The following is a 13,107-nucleotide window of genomic DNA, read 5'->3' as shown; positions in this document are numbered from 1 at the left end:
TAATGCTCGCCTGCCTGGACAGGGCGGGTTTGCTAGTACAGGGGAAGAAGTTCTCGAGCCATTCTTTCCGCATAGGGGCGGCCACTTCAGCATTTCGTGCAGGGATGCAACCAGTTCAGGTTCAGTCTGTGGGACGCTGGGAATCATCCTGCTTTAAACGGTACATTAGGCCTTGATCCCTGAAAAGAATGCATACGTTTGTTTTGTTTGCTGTGTTTTTTGCATTCTTTGATGTTCTTGTGACAGTTGGCCTTGATTTCTGCATACGAATGTATATTTGGTTTTGTTTGCTGTGTTTGTGGCATACTCTGTTTTCTTGTGATTTTTTCAATAAAGACCCTTGAACATATTGCGTCTTTCCTTGACAGGTTCTCGAGTGTGGGTCATTGGGCATTCCATGGTCGACAGATTGGCCCGCTGGGCAGAGGTCAGACAGTGGACCAGCTCCTTCTCAAGTATTGATTGTGTGTGGTGGGGTTTCCCTGGCATGCGTTGGCATAGCCTCCTTTTCCGACTTAGGGAGGCCCTCGCTCGGGGTGGCCCCCCCCCCCTCCACTTGATTATCCACCTGGGAGGCAATGACATTACATACTTGGGGAGGTCAACCCTGCTTCAAAAAATGAAGACCGACTTGGGGATTATCAGTGGCCTCTTGCGGGGTAGCGAGGTCTGGTGGTCCGAAATTGTCCCCAGGAGATCTTGGCGGGGGGCTTTGTCTTGCGAGGCTATAGAGAGGTCTAGGAGGAGGATCAACGCTGCCATGAAAAAGTTCACCCAGCGCAGAGGTCTGGGCTTTATCAGACATGAAATGCTTCAGGACAAAGTTAAAGGTTATTTTGAGGAGGATGGTGTACACCTCACGCCTGTGGGCTTAGACCTTTTTCTGCTGGATTTGAAGGAAGCACTCATGAGCAAAGGTTGCAGGTAATTCTGGTAGCAAGGGTGGGGGGGCCTGTGCGGCAGCGGGTACCACCGCACAGGCTGTGGCGGAATTACTGGGCGATCCGTAAGAAGAGAGGTGCAAACGAACGATGTACTTCAGCGGGCACATAGGGGTGCCAGAGCCTAACCTGTAACCTCAGGGGAGGTGCAGGAATTCGTGTCGGCGCCCCAGTAGTCCTTCGGGCGGTTGTGGGCCTGTGCAACCGGGGGTTTGCCTAGTCACGCCCCGCATGGGGTGTGTCTGTAGTTATATTTTATTTGTACAGCAGTTGGGTGGTTCGCCACTGTGCTGTTTGGCTCAACAGGCGGGCAGGTGGCGAGAATGCAGCCTGCCCAGGATCGCCCGTAATGTTACCCACCATCATTACATATGTTGTATGTAATAAAACCTGCAGCAATTTTTTCCCAAACTAATAATATCTCTGTGTATTATTTTGCGCATTTGGGGTATGTGCTGGGGCGGGGTGTTATTGGTGGCCCTGAGGTGACTATGCGCTTGCCCGAGGCTACGCAGTGGCCATTGAGAGGGCGGGCCATTAGTCAGTGAGGGCTGTCCCGCCCCCATAAACAGAACCGGATGTTCAGTCTCCTCCTTCCTGTGGGGAGGAGGTGGCTGCTAGACATCCACGTCCGGGGCAGCGGGGAGGGGCCTCCCAGGGTACTTAGGTCCCTGCACCTCCTGGGAGGGCCTCTTTGCCGCCCGGACGCCGTCGTGTACAGCAGGACACTCTTTTCCCTCCCTTTCCTCTATCCCAGAGTGCCTGGAGGTGGGGATTTGTGGAGGTTTTTAATGTGTTCTTTATCGTTGCAGGAGGAGTTAAGCGGAATTACTGGGCGATCCGTAAGAAGAGAGGTGCAAACGAACGATGTACTTCAGCGGGCACATAGGGGTGCCAGAGCCTAACCTGTAACCTCAGGGGAGGTGCAGGAATTCGTGTCGGCGCCCCAGTAGTCCTTCGGGCGGTTGTGGGCCTGTGCAACCGGGGGTTTGCCTAGTCACGCCCCGCATGGGGTGTGTCTGTAGTTATATTTTATTTGTACAGCAGTTGGGTGGTTCGCCACTGTGCTGTTTGGCTCAACAGGCGGGCAGGTGGCGAGAATGCAGCCTGCCCAGGATCGCCCGTAATGTTACCCACCATCATTACATATGTTGTATGTAATAAAACCTGCAGCAATTTTTTCCCAAACTAATAATATCTCTGTGTATTATTTTGCGCATTTGGGGTATGTGCTGGGGCGGGGTGTTATTGGTGGCCCTGAGGTGACTAATGGAGGAGGTAGCAAACAGTGTGTTAAAGGTAGGGAAAACTCTTCACCTCCGAAATAAATATCAGGAGGAGAGACTGGGGTGGGGTGGGGTGCGTCGGGGAGGGTGGGTGCGTCATGGAGTCCACCCGGGAGTGTTGCGCACATACATGAAGGAGCTGGCGTGCACCCAGAGCCAATGACGGTCCGGCCGTCGGACCCGCCCCGTGCACTCTTTCCAGATTCCCCGGGGAATGGATGCAGTCACGCCCGCGGGCTTGTGCACGGCTATTATCTGACAACACAACTCACTTGTTCCGTTGACTGGGCCTCTCTCGGCTTATCTGACCACACACTGGCCTGTGTCAGGGCCATTGTCAAGCTGGTAGCATTCACGACACTGGCTTCTGGCAGCCTCTGGCCTTCCTGTGAGGGAGGGCACAAGTGCGTGTGCTTAAGTGGAGATCAATTGGACCAGAGACCGCCACCAGCAATTCCTGTTGCTTCGAAGAACGTGTAAGGTCGTCATTTAGTGCCCCCCTTCCGCGATCTAACCCCCTCCACCGCACCCCCCTCCCCAGAGTTTTCAGACATTTAAGGCCTGACATCACTGCTCGTGAAAAGTTATTCGCGGACTGTTAGCTCGTAAAGCGGCTACGTCCACACTGCTTCGTGCTTCGTGGTTTTAGGAAGAAGGTGGAAAAATGACGCGGCTAGAATTACTCAGGCGTCTTGAAAGAGCTGACTGTGACTGCAACTTTCCCGGCACTGGTTTATTTTCCTTTCACTATTTTTTTTTTTGCAGTTTTATTTCGCGCGAACACCACCCGAAGGTATGGGGTCGCTTTACTTGAGACCCAGTTACTTTACACAAGGACGCACTACTTTTGTAGACACGGGGAGATTAAGACATGTGCCCAGAACCACAGGATGCTGAGCCAACGCTGAGACTCGAACCAGGTTTCCCAGCTGTGTAGTCGGCAGCTCTGGCCGTTATGCCACACCCTTTAATTTACGTGTACATACACTGCCATTGTCACGTTTACATTTCAGATGTACTCCAGGTGTAGCGCAGCTTTCTTTTGTGGTCATTCTGTAGGACCGGTTGTCAGAAAGCAGCATTTACTCACCAGGGATTCACTAATTACAGGGACAAATGAAAAGCCACCTAGAGGTGAACTACGGACGGGCTCCAACCTCCTCTATGTGTTTGATAAGCCCACACTATGTCTCGCAACTGTCTAGTAAGAGAGACATAAAACGGTTGGCACTTGACACATTGTGCCTGAGTATTACTAAAATATATATTTTTGAAACACTTGTCTTATCTTAAACACCCAGGGCCTGATCTAGTCACATTCTCCTTACCGTTCACCGTATTGCAGGCGCACTGTCATGGCACTAGTAAGGCTGTCTGTCACGTTGGGATGGAAACATCCATCAGCCAAACTCTGAATCAGACTCCAAATCTCATGTCACGTTTTTGGCAGCCTGTCATACTGTGTGTAATAACATTTTACAATGATGGCTTGCATCTTCACAGTGCTTTCATGCCGGCTGCACCTCTTAGCACTATAAATACACGTCAATATTCCCGTTCCCCTACCAGGATCCAGTTCTGTGACTGGTTGAACACGGTCAGCTGCAGTGATCTCATTACCCAATTCAACTCTCTACCTCTCATAACATCATGGCTTTAAGTGGGCCGGGTCTCACTGGTGCTGAGCACCGGTAGTTTTTTAAAGGGAGGTTCGAAACGGGTCTCTATCGGGCTTTGTTTTGTGCCCTGGCACAGGCGGTCCGTGTTGCTTCCGGACTGCAGTGACAGCAGGCACATCGATGTGCGCTGCTCAAACTGCTCAATTCTCACTAGTGAAGTTACGGCATGACGCCATGCCAAGTGAGCATTGTAGGGGAAGGGGAATCCTTTAAAGAGAGTTATTTTCTCTTTCCCTTCTCTTTTTGAAACTCAGGAGCAGCAACATTGTGTGGTGTCACCAGGGCTTTAAGTGGAAGCTTTTTCAATATTATATACAAGCCATAGTTGCTGCTCATTTATCTTTGCAACTAACAACCATTGACAAAGCCAATAGTCCTGACTTGTTGTAGGTATGGTGTTACTTGTTGGATTTTATATCTGGATGCAATGACAGAAACAGCTAAATACAAGTCTGGCGGCACACTATACTACCGCAGATTTTAAGCCACGCCCTTAAACATTATCCACTCCCCTTGAGAGACCCCCTCAGTTTTTTCAACTCACTTAAAGCCCCGCATAACATTGAATAATGCTCTTCTTGCAGCTTACTTTCATTTGAATATATTTTTTTCATTTCAGGTGTATGTGTTATATTTTATCGGTATTTACCTGAATGTGAAAGGCAAAATAGCTGCAGAATATTTTGTTCTTTTTATTAACCAGGTCTCTGTGGCCGCTCCTCCATTGTACTCAGGATAACAGTTCCCATATATTTTTTTAATGACATTCAGCCTCTGCGGCTAGGAGAGAAATTACCCAGCAACTCGACTTTGATGTTCACAAAAATGGTAAAGACTGTCAAGATTGTCAAAGGAAATTCAGCACTGAACATTGTACTCCGCATAATTCATACACGTGTGGTTTTTTCCTAACTCCTTAATTGCCCATTTTTAAGTCTGTCCTCAAGACAGCTTTAGTTGTTTCCTGGGATCATATGAATACATCTAAAAAAAACATATTGAGAAGCCTTTCAGTCAGGCTCCTTCAGCATATTGTTGTGCCAGAGTGCCATTTACATTTTAAATAATCCCAGAAATGTGGCATTGGAGTGTTAGTCATAATTCTACCCACATGTACTACTGTATACACCACAGCCATACAACCATCTATCTCTTCATCCGTGTATACGCCCACAAAGCTAAGAATCCATCATGCAGTCGATTCATCCAGCATCCAAACTTGACTGCATAAGCCCATATGTGTGTTGTCTGCATGTGTCTGTATGATTGCTTGTGTGTGTGCTTTGTTTGTGCATGCCAAATAACCACATACATATATTTAGAACAAAATAAATACCTACAAATAATCCAGACCTTTTTTGTTTTTGCCAAGAATTGTGTTTTAACCTGATGTTGCTATAATGCCTCCTCTCCATAGTTTCTCAGTTCCCTGCTGCTCTGCCAGTGTGTGTGATGATGTCATGGAATGTTGATGAGTGCCTGTAAGAGTGTCAATTTGAGAGAGTGGGCTGAGCAGTGAGGGTGCTACTCTTGGTGGGGCATTTATGTGTAACCTGTAACCTAGAGGATATCTTCTTCAGTAAATCTACATTTTGTAACCTATGTGAAATGGCTACGTTAATAACAATACTGGCAATGATTAGAAACAGGCCTACGCGTAAGGAACTCGTGAATTAAGGAAGTAAAGAAACATTAAAAGCACAAGAGGACAAAAAGACACAAGACGAGAAGAAATTGATGCCCTGAACTCCACCAGTGTCTTCCCAATCAGACAGCCCGCAGACTGAGAGGGTTGACTGCTTAATTATACAAGGAGTAGCAGTCAGCCTATAGTCAACGGAAGTATAATGGAGATGGACCTGTTGATGCATGCAGTTTGATGCTGACTGACATTACTGAAGGGATGAACAAAGAAAAACCAAAGGTAGTGATGGACGGAGTGTTGACAATACTAACACTCACCCCCAGTCAACTGATCTGGGTTTAATCCATCACCGTTCTTTAGCTCACTCCGCCACCCCAGTTCAGACATGGCCATATACAAATCAGTCTGACCCTGTGCCTCATGGGAACAGTCCAGCCCGAACTTCCAAGCCATGTCTTCCCTGGATCAGAATCAAGCTTCCCAGGACCGGTTTCTGGCATTACAGCCGTCTTCAGCCGGGCTTACTGAAGGGATACCGGTGGTGAGTAAACCAGCGGGAATTGCAGACTGTGTTCAACTTTGAACTGTTGAATCGTTACTGATGAACGTGCAACTGATGGCTTATGCAGAATTGTGCAGCAGTCTTGGTGGAGACTGTACTGGCAGCATTGGAACTGTGGATGGGGCTTATTTTCGGCAGCATTGTAAAGAAATTACAGGCAGTGAATGACTCTTTTGGCTCTTACTGTTCTTTACATGCCGCTAGGAGCGTGAACATTTGAAAAGGCCCGCCAGACTGCCATGCTCTGCGCCCAAAAATTCAAGACACTCCTGAGGTCCACATGAGCAACCGACTTGGCGCTGCTTCCAAGGATTCCAGGCGCATGTATGGTATGCACGTGTGGCCTACTTTGTCCATCACCACCCCCTTTTGTACTACTTTGTGATGTCACTGATGAAGGGCTGGAACGTGTACTGTTGGTCTGATGTGGCTTGAAGCCGCGTTGTGTGACATCAGGTGGCTGCTGAGGAACGTATAAGTACATTCAAGGTGCTTGTGATGGGGCGTCACAGCTCAAATGCTGGAATGCGCATTGCTGCGACTGAAGGAAATAAGAAAGTGGAACACAACGAGCATCAGGAATTGAGGATGTCCTAAAGAAGATGAGACGGGTACACCATAATGAAGTAGCAGAATTGGCATGTGAGTCAGTTGACACAAGGAGATGATGCTTGTGTTTGCTTTTTTTGCCCTAAGTTGGCAGGGTATGCCCAGACGTGGGTCCCTTTCTCACTTTGCCACTGGATTCAAGCTAGCCTGGCTGAAGAGGGCTGTTAGTCCGAAACCGGTCCCAGGATGCTTGTTTCCGGTCCAGGGAAGACATGGCTTGGCAGTTAGGGCTGAACTGTTCCCATGAGGCACAGGGTCAAGACTGATTTGCATGTAGCTGTGTCTGAACTGGGGTGGCAAAGTGAGCTACAGAATGATGATTGATTCAACCCAGATCAGTGACTGGGGGTGAGTGTTTGAAAAGTTTCAGCACTCCGTCCATCATCTCCTTGTATGTGAGTAAGTTGGCCTGCTGGTGGAGAAGTTTGGGTCTGGGATGTGCCAGGGAAGTAAACAGTCGATTTTGAAGTGTCCTGGACAAAAGAGTTTCGCATCGGAAAGGAGTCTCTAATCTTTCCCTAGACTCATTGGATTGTGCATTACTGCTAATTGGTTCTTTGCTGTCCCGAGTTTAACAACCTTTTAGGGAGAAAAAGGTGAAAGTATCTTCTTATGACGTTTATCACGATACTGTTACTAAGTATGGGCTTACAGTCAGTATACTGTGTGAACGTTCAAGTGAGATGCTGCTCACAAGAGTGGAGGGGGTTTCTCACAGTGGTGGAGGATTTAAGTTACTTTGCAGAGAATAATTTTTAATGTTGTGATCTTTTAAGATGCTGTCAAGTATATGTGTTTCTATTTGAAAATGCAAAAAATATATATTTTACTTAATGCTTTGCTGAATGTTTAAGTATGATGTCATGACATACAATTGTGCGTAATGCTATGCTAAATGTTAGTTGCCTGAATAGGTCTGTTTTGTGTGGGGTGCCGTTGGATGCAAGAGTCCAAGTAAATGGTGTTGGGAGTCCCTGTAGGTAAACCTTAAGCCTGCCTATGTATGCAGAAGGGGTGAGAGTCATTGCAGTTCATTATTTAAGATGACCCCCTCCTCAGCGGTTGAGGAGATGTTGTAAGGGTCATGCTGTGTCGCACCCTATATTTGTGAGAGTCCTTCCTCAGGGGTTAAGGATTGTCACGGTTGAGATGCATTGGTTGAGATGCATCTGGTCGGTATTGCCCTCCTCAGGGGTTGAGGGGATGTTAGTTGAGGTCATTAGTGGCCCCCTAGGTTGCAATAGTCCTTCCTCAGGGGTTTGGGATTGTCATGGTTGAGATGCATCTGGTTTGTATTGTCCTCCCTGAGGGGTTGAGGAGATGTTAGTTGGGGTCATTTTGTGTTGCACTGTAAGTTTGTAGAGTTCTTCCTCAGTGGTTAAGAATTGTTATGGTTGAGAGGATCATGTTATGTTGCACCCTATATGTGCAGAAGTTCTTCCTCAGTGGTTAAGGATTGTTGGGGTCATGTTGTGTTGCACCCTGAGCTTTCTGTATGTCCTTCCTCAGTGGTTCAGGATATGCAGGTTTCCATGTTCATGGTGTAGTCCGTCTTTGATTCCTCCTTCAGTGGTTGAGGAACCATCCTTCCATGTAGAATTATGAGTGGCTAACATATGTTCTGTAGTCACATATTTGTGGGTGTGAAGGTGTTGTTATTGAGACGGTCTGAATAGTTTATATAGTTGAATACATTTATAAGACTTATTGATTCTTTTTTTTCCATCTTACGTCCTGTTGTATTTTCATTTGTTTTTCTAAGGGAAAGAGATGTGGTGTACCTGATGTTGTTCTAATGCATCCTCTCCATCGTTTTTTTGTGCCCTGCTGCTCAGCCAGTGTGAGTGTGACGAAATGGAATGTGATGTGTGCCCGTAAGAGTGTCAGTTGGAGAGAGGGCTGAACAGTGAGGATGTTGCTCCTAGTGGGGCATTTATAACCTGTAACCAAAGGCGTATCTTCTACAATAAATCTAAATTTTGTAACCTACGTGAACCGGATACCTTAATTACAATAGGTTGTTTAGAATCTAAACCAGACACATCCCGGGTTAGGGTTATTTTTCTGTTTAAGGCAAAAAGAAGACACATCGAGCGTTTAGGTGTCCATTGATGCACATACTATTTGGGGGACATAATGTGGAGGGAGTAAGTAAGGTCCACAGCTGCGCATGTGCAAATCACCTCATCAAGAGATCAGAAATGCAAATCAAAAGAAAACATCAGTGGGCAGCCACATATTGTGTTAAACTTTAAGCACAGTTTGCACCTGTAGCAGGCAAATGTTAACCATACAAACCAATTTAGTTCAAAGGTCATTTACCACCAGGCTTGTTTTCAGTAAGTTTGTAAACATACTTCCAAATTCAGTGCATAAGTTTGAATTTATTTCTGAACTTCTTTAATCAGACAATCTGTTTTGCAAAGTCAGTAAGCTGTAAGCATCTCTCAAACACGCCCACTTTTTCATATATAAATTGGAATAAAATATCACCATCGAGTTACATTTTTAGAAAGTTTCAATTACCTACAGAAATCGATATCTGTATTTGATTTTCCAATTGTGTTAGCATTTTGTGTTTTTTAATTTCAATATAGAAGTATGGTTGTTTGCCAGAATACTCTGCAGAAATATTGACTGCCGTAAATATTGCATCTCAAATATCATCACAAAAGGCACATTTTCCATTGAAATGGCCACTAAATGTTAACAGACGGCAGTTTTACTGAGAAAACTATACGTCACACAAACACCAATGTGTGCATCAGGTTTCAGAACTAATTATCATTTGCACATCACTAAGTAGTGTATTGTTTTATTTTAGTTTTATTCAATATATTTGCTTACATCACACTTCAGAATTATAAAAGCAGTGCTTCATTTGTGCTTTCCTAACTGCTGATATATTTTAAAATATTTATACAAAACCTTAACATGCATTTCAATTTTATTGTGATAGGAAAAAAAATAACATCATAGAGCCTCTCCTTTCACACTCCAGCTAGATTGTGACATAGTTCACTTTACAAAATAGTCTCCCTTTGCAGACAGAAAAGAAAACTAACACCAATCTCCATATTAAACAAATAGCCAGCAATTTCTCAGAAGATATAGCCTGACATTTGACCTCAGTCTTTGAACGCACAGCAAATGTAATTGGAAAAAGACAAAATGCTGTGTCCAGGACAAAAGATAGTCACTTTCACAAGGTTGCCAACTGTCCACATGATAGAAGGGTCCTTAAGGAATAAAACAGCGGTGGCTGGCTTGTACCAAGGGTGGTGAGGCAGGGGAAGGGGGGCACAACATTTTTTTTTACTTACCATTCTGCAGTGCAACGTCCTCCTCTCTCGGGTGTCTTCCAAGAAGCCCTCGATGTAGGAAATTGCCCTACCCAATTTTGGTGCTTCTTTCACAGCATGAAAGCAGAGCCAGGATTAGGTAGAGCAGGCTCTCCCAGCGCTCCTAAGTGCACTGGAGGCTTGCGCTTTCTCTAACCCAGCTATCTAAGACCCCTAGGTTAGAGAACATAAAAATGCGCAATTTTGGCTAGCGGGCCATGACGGCTGGCCAAAGAGACACGCACATTTTAAAGTGCATGGCTCCAAGCTGCAGCCACTCGGCAATGCAAGCCCCGCCCCATCCTGATACTTCGTTCAGGACGGGTTGCTGAAAAATAAAACAGTAATAAATAAACTTTGACCGTTTTATTTTTTAGCTGAGGAACCGCCCCCTGACTAAAATAACATTATGGTTACTGTTTTACTTCTCACTTCAGGAGAGTCAGTGTGAGCAAGTCGTACCGAGTGAGTTTCACACAGGTAGGCAGCTTCACGCCACAAAAGGTGGGTTATGCTGTAATACTTACTGTCATGCATTCTTTTTTTCCTGTGATGCACTTCTTCTGGTAACTTCAGTGCACTCTAAAAGTATATTATATCTCCAAGCTTCACATGGCCGCATGATCATTTCCGGACAAGGTAGGGACAAAAGTATTTGACGTTTCAATAAGGCTACACCATGCACTTTAAATATTTTGTGCGGTTTTCCAGAGGCATTGCCTTGAGCTTGGGAAAAGTGCCTCTGTTCGCCTACTCAAGGTGGCGTTCTGTGTGAGTAACTTGTTATAATGAGACCCTGAACCTAGAACCTTAGCATCTTCATGTCCACGAGTAGGAGCAATTGCAGGAGACCCAGATGCACTGTAAGTTGGGGCTTGGAGACTAAGGAGGGCTAATAGTTTTGGGCACCAGCTCTGAATATATTCTACTGGTCCCAGCGATTCAGAGGCTAGATGTTTGGGCACCAAGTAGTGGAGGAGCCTGGAGAGATGTGAACGTGAGCATTAAGGTTCTAACCCATTTGGAGGGACCCACAGCAAGAATATACACTGGCTTTTTCCTCTGTCTGTCATTGATCCAAGATGAGTAGTAAAGTCTCCTGTGACACCCTGTATGAAGGGGTGAAAGAACTTCTGCAGAATTTCCAGCAGAAACCACGCAAGTTCTTGGAAACTGTGGAGCTGCAGATCCATCTGAAGAACTATGACCTTCAGAAGGACAAGCATTTCTCAAGCTCAGTCAGGCTCAACTCCTGCCCCCGCCTCCAGTACTCCGTTTGTGTCCTGGGAGACAGCAACATTGTGATGAGGCCAAGGCTGTTGACATGGCCCACATGGACATAGCGACACTCAAGAAGCTCAATAAAAACAAGAAGTTTGCCAAGAAACTGGCTAAGAAGTATGGTGCCTTTGTTGGCCTCTGAGTCTATGATTAGGCAGATACCCCTCATCCTGGGACCTGGTCTAAACAAAGCTCCTGACCCGTAATGAAAACATGGTGGCAAAGGTTGATGAAGTGAAATCCACCATCAAGTTTCAAATGAAAAAGGTCCTCTGCCTCACAGTTGCCGTTGGCCATGTTTAAATGACGGAGGATGAGCTAGTGTGAAACATCCATCTTGCCATTAACTTCTTGGTCTCATTGCTGAAAAAGAACTGGCAGAATGTGCTGCCTCTGTACATCAAGAGCACACTGAGAAAGCCCAAGCGCCTCTATTAAGCCCTGCATTGAATACATTATTAGAAAGCTTGGGAAAAAGGATGTGCAATTGCCTTACCTTCTCTTCCAGAACATCTGAGGCTGTGTGTCTGGTAGGGAAGGGAATCTTTCCCCTTTGGAAGCAGGTGTCATGTGATTCTGAAATACACACTTCCATGTTACCATCTACAGTAGACACAATACTAGCTCCAGCGAGCAATGCTACTTTCCAGAGAGCAAACAGGCACTTTTCCAGTGCCTGCCCCTTGGTGCAAGAACATGTTAATTTATTCGAATTGATGGCAACAGTCACCTCTAAGTAGAATGTGGTTAGAACAATTTCAGTGAAGGTCTGTCTTAGGAGAGCGAAAAATAAGGAAACAGATTTTATCAGTTAGAGCAAGGGGTTCCTGTCGCTGGATTCTTGGAGCAATTGACTCAAGCCAGGAAGAAATCCTTCTCTCAGAGAGCCACCACCTTATGGAAGTCTCTCAACAGAGCTTAGAGCGCAACACACCCTTTTTCATTTAGAAAATTGCTAAAAAAGCTTATTTCTCTCATGAACCAAATTCTCCTTCTAAAATCTCACTTTTGAGAACCCAACTCTGAACATCCAGAGTGAAATGTGATTTAGTTCGCTTGATGTACTTCAGCTTTTCAGTTTCAACCTTCCTGTTTCCACCCTGTTGTGATATATGCATGTATGACAACAAAAAGGTTCCAGAGGGTCAAAAAAAGGGTGTGAGTCTATGGTGAGCAAGGAACAAACAGTGAAGAGATAACCCCAGACCGACTACTGAGATGGTTCACAGAGCATGGAACAGACTTTATTGAAGTAATGCTCCAGGTAAAAAGAGTTTTGTCCTACCTCACAGCTAGTGTCGTTCACTGATTGCATTGCTCACTGTCACTCACAAATAGAACTAGGGATTTGTGAGTGACAGTGAGCAATGCAATCAGTCAGAGATCTGACCCTTGTCCTTTTGATTTTACAGTGAACTACACTAGCTGTGAGGTAGGACAAAACTCTTTTTACCTGGAGACTGCAGGTGAACTGTAATATTTGTCTTTTTATACTCACTCATTTAATTTGTTTGCAGTAGCACATGTTTATTATGAGGTCCTGATGAAAGCAAGGACAATCATGTCCGTGAATTGCTGAAACATGTTGGCCTGGTTCCACCTCTTGACAGCGTATTTTTCAAACTGTCTATACATAATAATTTTTAATCTGGCAAAGCGAGCATTACTTCAATAAAGTCTGTTCCATGCTCCCTTATCCAATTTTAGACACTTTTTCTTCTTTTCACATTTATTTTGGTTTTGCACTGCACACCCTCAGTCAC

General features: G+C 45.4%; 1 protein-coding gene and 1 pseudogene across 1 annotated transcript in view; both read left to right on the top strand.

Annotated features, from left to right (window-relative positions):
• PPP2R3A (protein phosphatase 2 regulatory subunit B''alpha) overlaps positions 1-13,107 on the top strand; it is a 1,303,908-nt gene that overhangs the window by 540,794 nt on the left and 750,007 nt on the right. The gene's annotated exons all lie outside the window — the stretch shown is intronic.
• Positions 11,146-11,782, top strand: LOC144792786 (large ribosomal subunit protein uL1 pseudogene; annotated as a pseudogene).

Source organism: Lissotriton helveticus, chromosome 11 (genome assembly GCF_964261635.1).
Source record: "Lissotriton helveticus chromosome 11, aLisHel1.1, whole genome shotgun sequence".
In the NCBI taxonomy this organism is placed as follows: Eukaryota; Metazoa; Chordata; class Amphibia; order Caudata; family Salamandridae; genus Lissotriton; species Lissotriton helveticus.
This window is presented reverse-complemented; position numbering and strand designations above follow the sequence as displayed.